Genomic DNA, 13398 nt, shown 5'->3' with positions numbered 1-13398 from the left:
TTCCATTAGAGACAAGAACAAGACAGGATGTCCTCTCTTGACATTTATATTTATTATAGCCCAGTTGTAGCTGGAGCAACTAGGCAAAAGAAGGAAAGAGAGGAATGAAAGATGGGAGGGAGAGCGGAAGGAAGGAAGAAAGTAAAAGAAAAGAAAAGAAAAGAAAAGAAAGAGAAAAAGGAACAGAGGAACTGCTCAACACGTAATTGATGTGGTCTTACATAGGAAATACCTATTAAAATCTAAAAAAAGCTATTAAAAGTAACAAAATTGTTTGGCAAAGTATAGATCAATACATATAAAATAATTATATATTATATATTAGTGGTGGACAATTCAAAAGCAAAATTGAAAAATAACTAAATTTATAATGAAAATGTTAAAATACTTAAAATTAACGTAAGATTTACATTGTTATTATGAATATAATGTGGGGAAAAATTAAAGAACATCATGATGAATGGAAGGTAATTTCTGTTCATTTTGGAAGAACTGGCTGTTAAAATTGCATGACTGCCCGATAGATTACTTTTTACAAAGAACACACAAAGTTGTTCAGGTTGAGAGTGGAGTGGTTCTTCGAGGAATTAAGCAGAGCAGCTGGAGGTGAATGTGATAAGAATACATTGTATGAAATTCTCAAAGAATTAATAAAACTGGAAGAAAAGAAAACTATCTCCGCAGGATAGATCCCTACAGTAACTCATGAGGTCTTAAATCGTCTCATTTCTGAAAGCCCATGAAGCTGGCACGCATCTCTTCCCGTAGTCACTGCCTTTTCTGGCTTATTTCTGGAAAGCTCTTTTCACACCTTTTCCTGTCTTTTTATCCAGAGATATGGATGTAATTCCCTACTTCTCTTCACTACTCTTCAATAAATATAATGATCTCTCCCAACACATACACACACACAAACGACATGATTTTCAAAATTAATTTACAAAATAAACACACCAAAACCTTTGCTGTTTTTCCAGCAATTGATAAACAGATTCTAAAATGTATACTCAAGATAGACTGTAGACCTAAATGAAGCAAGAGCTAAAACTACAAAACTCCTAGAAGAAAACATGGGAATAAAATTTAACCAAATTGCATTTCTTGAACATGCAAGAAAAGTAAAAATAGATATACTGTACTTCGTTGAAATGTCAAAATTTCAGAGTTTCAAATTAAACCATCAGCAAAGACAAGGCAAAAGAGAGGAATAGATTATTTACCATTGATGAGGTATTTGTATGGGTAAAAGATAAGGAACGCAACAAAAAAATAAAGTGGTTACCCAACTTAAAACTGAACAATGATTAATCCCAGCACTCGGGAGGCAGAGGCACGCGGATCTCTGTGAGTTCGAGACCAGCCTGGTCTACAAGAGCTACTTCCAGGACAGGCTCCAAAACCACAGAGAAACCCTGTCTCAAAAAAAAAAAAAAAAAAAAAAAAAACAAAAAAAACAAAAACAAAAAAAAACTGAACAATGAATAAATAGCTCTCCAAAAACTTAAGCAAATATCCAATAAACATGAAAATATATTTTACATTATTATCCATATGTATTAAAACCATATGACACTACTTCACACCCTTTAAAATACCTATGATTAAAAATATAGAAAGAAGCATTGGCTGGGACATGGAGAAAATGAAACCTGAGCAGCTGTTTCAGAAAGCAATTTGGCAGCTCATCATAGCACCAAATATAGATTTGATATTATCCAAAACTCCAAAAAGTATGGAGTACTCAGAGAAATGAAAACATGCAGCCATGTGAAGGCTTGCGTGCGCTTCATTGTAGCATTATTTATTAGAGTCCTAACTGGAAACAACACAGAACATTAACTGAGCAATGGATAAATAAATTCTATACACATACAAAAGGCTACTACTTGGTAATAAAATGAGACATAGTCATTCATACTATATTATTAATAAGGCTTTGCCACATATTATAAGACTTGAGTTATAACCATTGTCCTAAATAGGTTCATTTACGTACACAGAAATTGTATTACCAGGGACTAGAAAGCCGGATGATAAGGAAATAGCAATTGGCTGCTAATGGGTGACTGATGGCTAATGGTGGTGGGAGTTTCTTCTCCGGGAGATGAAATGTGATAGTTGTACAATGTTATGGACACATCTAAATAATTAGGCTTCATCTTTGCCTGGATGGAGTTTACACTGTGTGAATCATATCCCCAGTAAACCCTTAAGAAGAGAAGTGAAAGAGAGGAGTTCATTGTGCTCCTGTTCTTCTTCACTAACTTGCCCCCTCTGCCTCCTCCTTTCTTCCACAACAGCCCTCGCTCATGCAGGCAGACCAAGCCCGGCTGGGTCCTAATGTGAAACGCTCAGGGTCATCTCGTTTGGTCTGAATATTCTCTCTGAGTCATGTGCTCTCCTACACGCACACACACACACACACACACACACACACACACACACACACACCACACATATAGACATACACAGACACACCACACACACAAAATAAAGACACACACAGACATAGAGACACATCAGACACCCAGAGACATACATACCCAGACACACACACACACAAACATACGGACACACACAGAGTTATCCCCCCGACCACCCCTTTCTATTTCTCTGAATCCTCTGGCATTCAGATTTTCACTCTGCCAAACTACCCCATAGGTCAACAGATCCAGACCTACAGGTCATACGTCAGACTCAACCCAGGCTTTCTCGTTTGTCTTTGCACTGTTCTCTAGCTAAGAGGAGCAGCTACCTTTGCAAAGACTGGATTAGAGAAAAATAATGTGTGCCAGAGCCAAGTGAGGGCTGCAAAGTCTAAAGTGCTCACTTGCTCTCCAGCCCTCTACAGAACAAGCTTGCTGACTTGCCAGTCTGTCTCAGAGAAAGCTCCAGGGCAGGAGCCAGGCCAGGGGAAAGCCTCAGCCTCTCTTTCAAATCACAGTTAACAACAAAAACAGCAAAACCCCGGAGCCAGTTTGTGTAATTTAACAGGAAATACATTTTTAAGAGTTTTACAAGCCAACTAAAACCTCTGACTTGTTGGGATTGGTTACCAGAGAAATCTCCACCCAGAAACCCACAAATGCTACAAAACAGGCCTTTTCTACTGTACTCAACACATTGCTAAAGACAGTCATGGAAATTTCGCCTTTGCACTTCCTGGAAACCAGAAGGCAGATTTGGGGATTTGCAGGTGGAATGGTGTGGGGCAAAGTTGAGATGGTTCCAGAGAGATGGGGGTGGGGGAGGGAGGATATGAAGTTTCCTGATCTAGCAGGACACAGGCATTGGCCCCAGTCTCTCTGGTGGTTCTCCACCCTCGTCGGGGACCTGGACCTTCTCTCTTGGACCAGCCAGCTTTATGGATATGAGTGCTGAGCAGAAGACTCTACAGTCCGCAGGAACTGATCCCTGCAGAACCAGCGAGGGGCCGGATGGGGTGGAGATGGACAGGGCACTGCCGCCAAGGCGTGGAGGGAAAGCCTCAGAGCTTCAAGATCACCACTAGAGGGAAGACTGGTCACGCTTAGAAGGAAGGCATTCAGGGATCCAAAGGAATGAGGGTAGAGGAAAGAGCAGTCATAAAGACGACAGGAAAGATGAAAGAAGAGGGAAGAAAAAGGAAATGGCTGGCCTTTATTTTCTCTCTTCTGCAAAGGGATACTGGATGCTGAGGAGACTGGGATCAGAACTCTCAGCAGCTTTCCAGCAGGCTCAGCACTTGGTTCGGTTTCATAAAGAAGGGCATTCTGAGGCTAATATAAGGCACCACACTCCCTCTGCAAATCCAGGGCACACTGATGGACATATGTGGGGAGGCCTCAGCTTGGTTGTTTTCTCCTCTCCTGTCTTCTCCCCTTCTCTTCTTCCTCCTCCTCTTCTTCCTCTCCTCTTCTTCCCCCCTCTCTCTCCCTCTCTTCTTTCTCTTTTCCAGCTCACTTTACCCCTCCTTATCAGCAAGGCTAGTCACAAATTCTTGATCATCCTGCCTTAGCATCCAAGTTGTGAGTTTGCAGACATTCACTACCCTGTCAGTCATCTTTTCAAGAATTCTATTCTAAATTATGTCTAAATCTTTAATGTTCAATATATTTTATATGTATTTGCACTTTTAAAATATTGTTTATTTGCTTGTTTTTAAGAGATGGCAAGTAAAGGCTATTCAAAAGTGCCTGTCTAATAGAGCACATGTATTTCAATTTATATATGTGTATTTGTATATGTTCTCCTGCGCTATTGAATTAATCAACAAAGAGACAATCAGGAGTCATAAAAATTCCAGCTGAACGCTGGAGGATAGCTCAATAGTCAAAATATTTGTTGCACAAGAATATGGGCCGGAGTCTAGACCTCCAGAACCCACGTGAGTGTGAGGTGGGCGTGGTGACCTATCTGCAATTTCAGGGAAGGATGAAACAGGCGATCTCCAGAACCAACAGGCTAAGGAAACTAGTCAGGTTGGTGAACTCTGGGTTTTATTAAGAGACCCTGACTCCTTGAATAAGGAGGAAAATTATTGAGGAAGATTTGGGACAGAGATCTCGGGTTTCACATGCAATTTTCACACACATGCACACAAGCTGACACACACAAAAGCCTGCATGCATACGTACATGGAAAAAGAAAAAATGTCAATCTAGACATTAATGGAATAACATGAAGGAAAAAGTGGGATTTTATTAAGTAAATATTAAGCTTATTTTCCCTATGATAAAGTAAACTATGCTATTATAATGCTTAGCTTTGAATTGAATGGGCTTTTCTTAGGGCAACTGGGAACCTAAATTCTACATGGAATAGTGTTTTCATGAGGGACAAAAATCCAAACAACTCTTCATATGGAATGCTCAGAAAAAAAAAAATCTTTTTACAAACTGTACAGAAGAAGTTAATGGACCAGCTGTTTGGAAAGTTGTTACCCCTGCTTTTGCTCCGTGAAAATTTGTGTTTCCATCATAGAGTTATCCCTGTCTGTGTCTGTGTCTTTGTCTCTGTCTGTCTCTGCTTCTGTTTCTATCACACCTAAATCTCCTCATCTTTTCTCTCCTTTCTTCCCTACTTTCTCTTTCCATCTCTACGTCTCTCTTGCTCCCTCCTTTCTCTATTTCCCATGAAGACCTATTCTGGCTTCATTTCTTTCACAGTTGTACAATGAATTTCTAGTGGATATAGTTCAAGGTTGTTGTTGTAATTTTGCTGCTGTGGTAACGTTTTCTGGTTCCGGAAAAAGTGACGCTAAACTATTGCAAACTGGACACGGCCACAGAGCTTGCTAAGAACAGAACTGGCAATCTACACGTTCTACACCCAAGGCTCTCGTTCTATTTCTAGAATAAAAAACGGGCACAACAGAACATTTTTCTCTAATAAACAAACCCACCATAAATCTACATAGTTAAATCTGTTATGCCCATTTCTAATGTGGGACTGCCTGGAACTAGTAGAAATAGGTTATATATCTTGGTATGGTAATTTATATGGAAATGTACATGGTACCAAAATTTAACATATAAGTAAAATAAATACTGCTTGTAATATTCTGGTAGAACCATTAAAATGTTCTATCACCCGCATTTACACAGCTGGAGAATAGTATTTTACAATCAACAAGTTTTCTTTAATTTTGCCTTTAAAATGGATTTTTATGGGTCATTTATTTTATTTTTATTTTTACACACTGTTCATTGGTTAGTTAATATTGCCTGATAACTATTAGTTAAAATTTGCCAGTATGTGGAGGTAATCATATTTTTAAAAAGGTAAAAATCTGACCCAAAAGCAAGAGACAGGAAAATTATGTAAAACAAACTCATGTAGCCACCCCATTGATTTAAGATCTCTCTCCTTCTCCCTCCCTTCTACCCTCCCTCCCTCCTTTTTCCATCATGTGCGCTCTTAGTCCAGACAACTAGAACTTATGCTGCAGAAGTCACTTTGTCTACAACCCTCACCTCCAACTGCCATAGCCTTTCATTTCCACTGCTGTTAAAAACTAGGCTGTGAGCCGGGCGGTGGTGACTCACACCTTTAATCTCTGCACACGGGAAACAGAAACAGGTTGATCTCTGTGAATTCGAGGCCAGCCTGGTCTACAAGAGCTAGTTCCAGGACAGGCTCCAATGCTACAGAGAAACCCTGTCTCGGAAAACAAAACACAAACAAAAGAAAAAGAACTAGGTTGTGATTCTTAGGAGAAGAAAACCCTTGTTCTGTCCAAGGAGTACATGCATAGATATCGCAACAGAAGGTGATAGTTTCAATCTAGGGACAAATTCTTCTTGAGACTTTACTAAACATTCTGCGAGCATTGTTTCATTTACTCTTAACAATACCTCATGACAGAACTGCCATCGTATTCATGTTGATTACAGAAATATCTTCTGATCATCTGTTATTTATGCCACAACTAGGGATCAGAGATACATAATGGAACAAAAAGGATTCATAACTTTACTTTCATAGAACATATGCTTTGCTAGAGAAGAGAAATTGAAATAAGTGAATAAAATACATGACGCTTTGGTTACAGTATCTGAGAGACATGTGGGGGAAAGAGTAAAAACTTAGAAGATGGAATTTTACGTAGAGAAGTCAAGAAAGACCTCACTGAGAAGTGGAACTGGAGAAAAGGTTGGAACGGGTGAGACAAAAAGGTATCTGGGGAAGACCATGCCAGACAAAAATATCAAGTTCAAATGGCTAGCTAGGAGTTAGCATTGCTATAGGAGCAGGATGAACGCCAGCATGGTGGAAGTACAGCACTTGAAGGGGAAGTAGAAGTCGCAGGCATTAAAGAAGTATGGTGTAGAACTTGTAGTTCATGGGGAAGCTTGTTTTTTCTTTTTGTGCAAGAACAAAATTGAATCAAAGAAGTCACCTGGCCTCTGTGTTGGTGGTGCTGTTCTGGCTATGAGAACACTAACTGGGAAGCAGTGAAAGGCTGGAGCAGAAAGGGAAGTGAGGGATTTGCTGCAGTAATAAGAACTGGCAGAAATCTGAACCAGCCCACTGGCAAGGGGAGTGGGGACAACGGGTCAGGTTTGTGATGTATCTTGACGGTCCTGATGAGGGATACATCAATAGATTGAAAGCTAGCCCAAAAGAAAGGCGGAAGCAGGATGATTCCAGGAGTTTGGGGTGCAGGAGACCAGAACTAAAGGGAATACTGCTTACTGAGAGGGCTCAGCCAGAGACATGGGTTTGAGGAAGAGGCCTTCTACTTTCTTGTCTATCCAGAAAGCGACGGTGACAAAGTAAAGAACAGAATTTCAGATTTGGAATTTGCATAAGTGTGTGGCTGTTGTGATCAGATTCCTTTTCTACCTAAGTGATGTCTCCTTATTCTTTAATCCATCCATCCAGTCATTCATTCAAGTGTTCCAGTGTCTATTATTGTCAAGCAGTGAGCGGAATCTTGAGTAACCTGTGAGTGAGATGTTTGATTCCTTCCCTTGTAACTCATGATCTGGACTCTAGAGGGAGAAGAGTAAATAGCTGTTTTACAAACATATGTGTATGCATATATTAATAACCTGCAAAAGTAAAGTAGACACTTACATACAGAAACAGGGGTGTTTGGAACTTACGCAGCTTTCCCATGATTGCATAGCTAGGGAAAGAGGTTCTTACCATGAACAAAGTTGCCTCTTCCAGAGGCCATAGGCCGGCATTATGTGAGAATTGAATTCCCATTCTTCCCTGGGAATTCTATGGCTGCTCACAGAAAGACTGGCAGGAAGCCTTTTCTAGGCTTGGAGTTTCTATCAGATGAAGGGCTTGGACCAGATGATTCAGAAAGCCCCTCTGGCTTGGTGACTTGGATTCTTTAATATAGAAACATCTGTGGAAGCCTAACCCAAACATGATCCATGGTTCTCCAAATCGGTCTTGGAGCCATAGAACTCTCACCAAGTCCTCTGTTACTTTAAAGAACTTAAGGATTCAGTAGAAGCTTTGAGTAAGGGGCTGGAAGGTACCAGCCTTTGAACTGGGGAGTTTGACCCGGAAAGAATGATGGAGAAATCCAAGAGTAGAAAAGCCCTTTAGATATCTCCTGAATTTAGATGTCCCTTAGGCCTGATATTTTCCTATACCTACAGTGGACAACAAAAGAGACTCATGCATCGGAGTGTGAGCTTGGAGACCGTGGATACTCTGTTAAATTAGGCTTTAACCTTGGTAATCCACCATCCCACGAGGGTAGAAGCCTTCTTGCTCCAAATTAAATTTTCAAAATGCACTTCTTTTTCCCCAGAGCACAAACCTTGCCAAAACCGTAAAACATGCTTAAGTGGTCATTCTCTCTATAGGCTGAGCTCCCAAGACGATGCATACTGGGTGCCCATGGCAGAAGGAACAGCTTAGGTTTGGCCAAAGAACCCAAATTTTAGCAACATTTTTAGCTACTTTCTTACATTTACTTTGAAAAATATAACTTTTTGCATAAAATTCTTTAAACTCCCATAAATCATTCACAACCACAATGTTTTCTCTGGAACTCTGATAATGGCATAAAATGCCTGCAAAATACTCAATAATGGAAAATACAGAGTGCTTTTCTATTCACTAATTAAATTCTTTTCAGTGTTGGCTCACTAAGTTGATAACATTAAGTACCAAATATTAGGTACCAAAGTAAGAGGACTTCACATTGATATTCTAATTTTCAATGTCTGATTTAATCATAGATATAAAACCATCTCATTTTGTAATCATAGGACCTGAGTTCAGTTCCCAGCATCCACATCAGAAGCCTCATAAACATCTGTAATCCCAATCCCATAAGATCTGATGCCCTCTTCTGACATCTAAGGTCAGATGCATTCATGTGTACATAACCCCCCCCACACACACACACATAATTAAAAATAAATTTTTAAAGCAAAAAAATTACAGATTTAGTTGTCTGATAGAAATAATATAATTGAGGGTGTACTCACAGCTCACTTTGGAATTTACATGTCAGCAATAATAAATATGGGCTGAATTAATTAAATTGAAGAAAATCTTGTACATGCATGTTTATTTTTCATGCATAAAATTTTCATGGGCATAAATCTTGTAATCAAATTTAAATGAAACAAGTTTAAAATACAAGCAATAGAAATGTGCATATTAAGTAGCCACATATTATTAGATACACAATGGAATTATTTTGATGATTGTACTCTCTTAAATCTATCTCACTGCTCTAAGAACATCCAAATCATATTAGCAGCATAATCTATAAGTCTTGCCTTGTGACCTCCACATGGTGACACCGTGCACTAAGAATGTTGTTTATAATTGACATATCCTCAGTGTTCAGCAGAGAGAGAAAGAGAGAGAGAGAGAGAGAGAGAGAGAGAGAGAGAGAAGTGAGCTGGATGCTAGTGATTTACATTGGAAAAATGGAAAACAAAACTTGTTCGTCAAGAAATGCAAATGCATCTTGGGCTGTGGAGATGGCTCAGTGAGTGGAAGTGCTTGCTCTGCAAGCGTGGGGACCTGAGTTCAAATCCTCCAAACCCACATAAAAAATCCAGGCATAGCTATGTGTTCCTGTAACTCAGCATTAGGGGGCAGAGATAAATAAACCCGGAGAGCTGGCTGACCTGCTTCTGTGAGAGATCATGTCTTAAGGTAGGAAGGCAACAAGTAATAGAGGAAGGCATCCAGTATCCTGCCCTGGCCTCTGTACACATCTTCACACTTACCTGTACCCATGCATTCATATGTATGCCCTCCACACACCCCCATGCATGTATGTGCTAGTTATCTTTAAATGTTTAGTACCCCACCTTCCTTTCCCCCCTCCTCCCCTCTCCAGGTGCCTTTTTTCCCTTCCCCCTCTGGCTCATTATCTTTCCTCTTCTTGTGTTGCTCAGGAAGTATTCCTCCTTTAGGATGCTTCTAACTATGAAGAGTCTATCCATGAATGCGTTCATTTGTAGTACTTATTGATGACCCAATATGTCATTAGTCTTTGGGTATCAAAGATGATTGATTGATAGTGTCCCAGGCTTCAAGAAGGAGACAATCCAGCTGACACTGGGCCACACTGCCAGTAAGCATGGTTGTCAGTCACTAGAGTTAAAATTCAGCACCTGCCCCTTACTATGAAAAACCTATTTTCCCCCAAGTTTTTTCTTTATCGCTTGTAAGCTGGGACCATAATCGGTCGTTTCTGTTGCCCAGCATTCAAAGCAACGCAAAGAAAAGAATTGGTTCTGAAATGTGTTTTAGGTTAATGGATGGGTAGATGAGATTGTGCTCCTTAACAAATTAAAAAAAGAAAAAGATCTCACTTAGATGAGATTTTCACTACCCTATTTCTCCTCAAAGAATCGTTCTCAATATCAAATCCAAGTGTGATTTTGATTTTGGTTTCCTAGATAAAGATAGTCGTGTTCTTAGAGAGGATGACTTTCTGAAATAATTTGGTCATATTTAATGTAATAGTCCCTCAGAAGAGGTGGGCAAACTCCCCTGCGCACGCCCCCTGCAGGCCTCTGATTGTTCTGAACTTTTTTTTTTTTTTTAACCCTTTGGAAGTTTGGTCTGTTAAAGAATTAAAACATCTTTGGGAGAATTCAGTCAGAGAAAAGAGCGCCAAAGGGAGACGATCGCTCTAGAAAGCAAGAGAGCAAAATGCCGAGGGTCTCTGTTTTTGAGCAAACCAGGTAATATCCAGATCTGTAGCAGTTCAGAACACTAGGGCAGAGGAACCAAGAGCTTTGCTAAGAGCCCAAAGGGTCCGGAGTGAAGCCCAGAGGCATGCTGCTCCTGCTCAACCTCACAGAAGCTGCCCAATTTCAGAATCTAGCAACTGAGTCTCCAGAAGCACTTATCAGCAACTGTAGCGACCGAAACGTCACACCCTGTTCCTCCTTCCATTTATGTTGCCTCGGTGGTGGCAGGAATGTCTCAGATGGCCCTAATCACACAGTTCGATCTAATAATCTCAGAGGCCCTGAATCTGGGCGTCTAGCTGTTGTTTGGGGACCAGCTTTTCCTCTCTCAGTCCTCCAGCTATCACAGATTGCGTGCCCTTCAGCGCAGCCCGAGTGGAAAGCCAGGCAGACTCCTAGTCTGGGGCTTTCCAGGCTCCACTAATCCCTTGGCTCCACACTCCAGGGGTGCACACCAAGGTCACTAGCATAGGTGTGACTGCATCCACCCTCCCTCTCCTGAAACCCTTCCCTTTCTGAGGTCTCCGGGGTCCAGCTCGTCTCTGCTAATTCACCACGCCTACTTAGGGGTCTCCTTCCTTAACACCCCAGCATCTGAACTGCATCTTGCTTTTTGCCTTGCTGGTGCTTGCCCCCTCTGGAAAGGATCGCTTTCCCATTCAGGGGCTCCTGGAAAGTCTCCCTTTGGGTTTCCGGGAGCCAGAGGGAGGAGACAGCCTCCCACTCGCTCAGGGGGAGCGGCAAGGGAACCGACGCAAACTTCTGTGCACTTACTTCGGGCCGAGGCTGCCGCCCCCGTGCCTCTGCTCGCTCTCCCACCAGCAGCTGCTTCTGGGCGACCGGGAGTCACCACCGTGCTCTCATTCCCCACGCCAGCGGCGGCTGCAAAATGCGCAAGAGGAGAAAACTGGTCTCTCAGTGACAAGCGTGCCCAAGGTCTGGGTCCAGAGCGGAGTTCTGGCTGCAAGCTTGAGTCTCAGCCACCTTCAGCAGCCCCGGGATGCTGTGTTGGGCACCGTATGCCCTACTCCTCGGCTGGGCTGTTTCTATCCAACTTGCAGTTTTAGTGCATGCCAGGACTGCAGCACTCTCTTCGTCCTCCCGGGGAGACGACTTTCAATTCACCTGGAGGCTGGCGAGGATCCCTTGCGGGCGCGCATCGTGACCACGGGTGCAGAGAGGGAGGTGCGCGGGAGCCTTGGCTGTGCGCCTCCAGCATCCTCGGCGACGAGGAGCGCACAGCCGTCTCCAGCCGCTCTCCTCGGGACTGCAGTCCTGACGTCACCTGCCCTCCCTCCCGCCCCACAGAGGAGCGGCAGCGGCGGAGGGTGGGGTGCCGCGAGCGAGGACGAGGGAGTGTGAGTGTGCGTGTGTACACGCGAGCGTGTGCCCGGCAAGGCTGGGGACCGATAGGAACCGCAGCTGGATCCGAAATCCGAGCTCTAGGCAAAGCAGTGCCGAGGGGCTACTGTGAACAGCTGGGGGCGCTCGCTTCCCGGCTGGGGTTGAGTTTGGGTGAGACCAGGAGAAAGAGATTAAGGTAGCAGCAGTTAAGGCGGTGGGAGAGAAGGGAGTTTAAAAGGATGCGCCCGAAGTTGGATCGTGCACAGGACGCCTGTTTAAAAAGCTGCGCTGGAGGCAGAGAGGAGTAAACATGGTGGGACAGTAGGTGCTTACTCCACTAAAAGTAACAGAATCTGGGTAGAGTTGGGAGCTCGCAGCCTTGGCTATCTCTGGCTGCTAATTTACTCCAGGCTTTAGGGTGGCTAGTTAATCCGTGCAGCTGTGTTCCTCAACTAATTTCCTTCTTTTTTGTGAGCCTGGGGAAACTGCGGTTAGAAACCGGGAAAAAATACCCTTGAGTGAAAAGGGTCAAGGGCAAAGAGTAGGCGAAGTCCATTCGCTGGGTCCTGTATCAAAGGCCACCGAGATGAGAATTCTGAGCCAGAATCCCGTGCATCATCAGGATGAAAATAGTTTGTCTTTGCGATCTACACGACTTTACTCTCCAAAGGTAGTTCGTTAGTCACCTAACTTTCCTCCTTGTCTGAAATTGCCTTGGTGTTGGGATGGACAAAGGTTATTCCCGGAGCATTTGCCCCCTTAGTGCGACCTTTGCAAGCCTGTCATGGACTCTGCACTCCTCTGGGCTGCAATGACCAACCAGGAGATGTCTGCTGACTGCCTGAGGACTCCCGGTGGGAGCGAAATGTGCAATGCGCTCCAGCTCAGGCCAGATCTGCTGCCAGTATCTTGGCGTCCAGAGCAAGAGCGCTCTGCAGTGACTGCTCACGCAGCCGGCAATTTTGCCCTGGTGAGAGGCAGTGAATTTTAACTTCAAGCGTCTTCTTTCCTGAATTACACACCTTTTAATCTCTGCTGTGCTCATATTCATTAAAATAGTTTCAATAGAGAAGGTGGGAAGAGGAAATTAAAAGAGAGAAAAATGTCTTAGTTCAAACGTATTTTTTAAATATTCGACTTTTTAAAGATTCTGAAGTAGAATCAGACGTCAACAAAACTGCTCCAATCCCAATCCTCCAATGGAAGTTTAATAAACAGAAGCAAGTCTAGTAACCTTGGCTATTGTGCTATGCTTAATAATTTTTAAAACTCGCATATTGAAACATTGGAAATGCAGCTAGTCAGGTAAAATTAAGGATATCCTTAATAACTGCAGGTTGAAGTCCACAAACAAGCAGCGTAATTAAAATGGAAAGATACA

General features: G+C 42.6%; 1 protein-coding gene across 2 annotated transcripts in view; it reads right to left on the bottom strand.

The window, feature by feature from the left end:
- The window catches only part of Kiaa1217 (KIAA1217 ortholog), an 818936-nt gene extending 806993 nt beyond the window's left edge, over positions 1-11943 (bottom strand). For both annotated transcript variants that reach the window (XM_041641628.1, XM_041641627.1), the window contains exon 1: positions 11448-11943. The gene's annotated coding sequence lies outside the window, so the exon portion shown is untranslated. The remainder of the gene's footprint in view (positions 1-11447) is intronic.
- Positions 11944-13398: the final 1455 nt, after the last annotated feature.

This window comes from Microtus oregoni, unplaced genomic scaffold (genome assembly GCF_018167655.1).
Source record: "Microtus oregoni isolate MIOR12 unplaced genomic scaffold, Mior012 000070F_ref0000104, whole genome shotgun sequence".
Classification (NCBI taxonomy): Eukaryota; Metazoa; Chordata; class Mammalia; order Rodentia; family Cricetidae; genus Microtus; species Microtus oregoni.
This window is presented reverse-complemented; position numbering and strand designations above follow the sequence as displayed.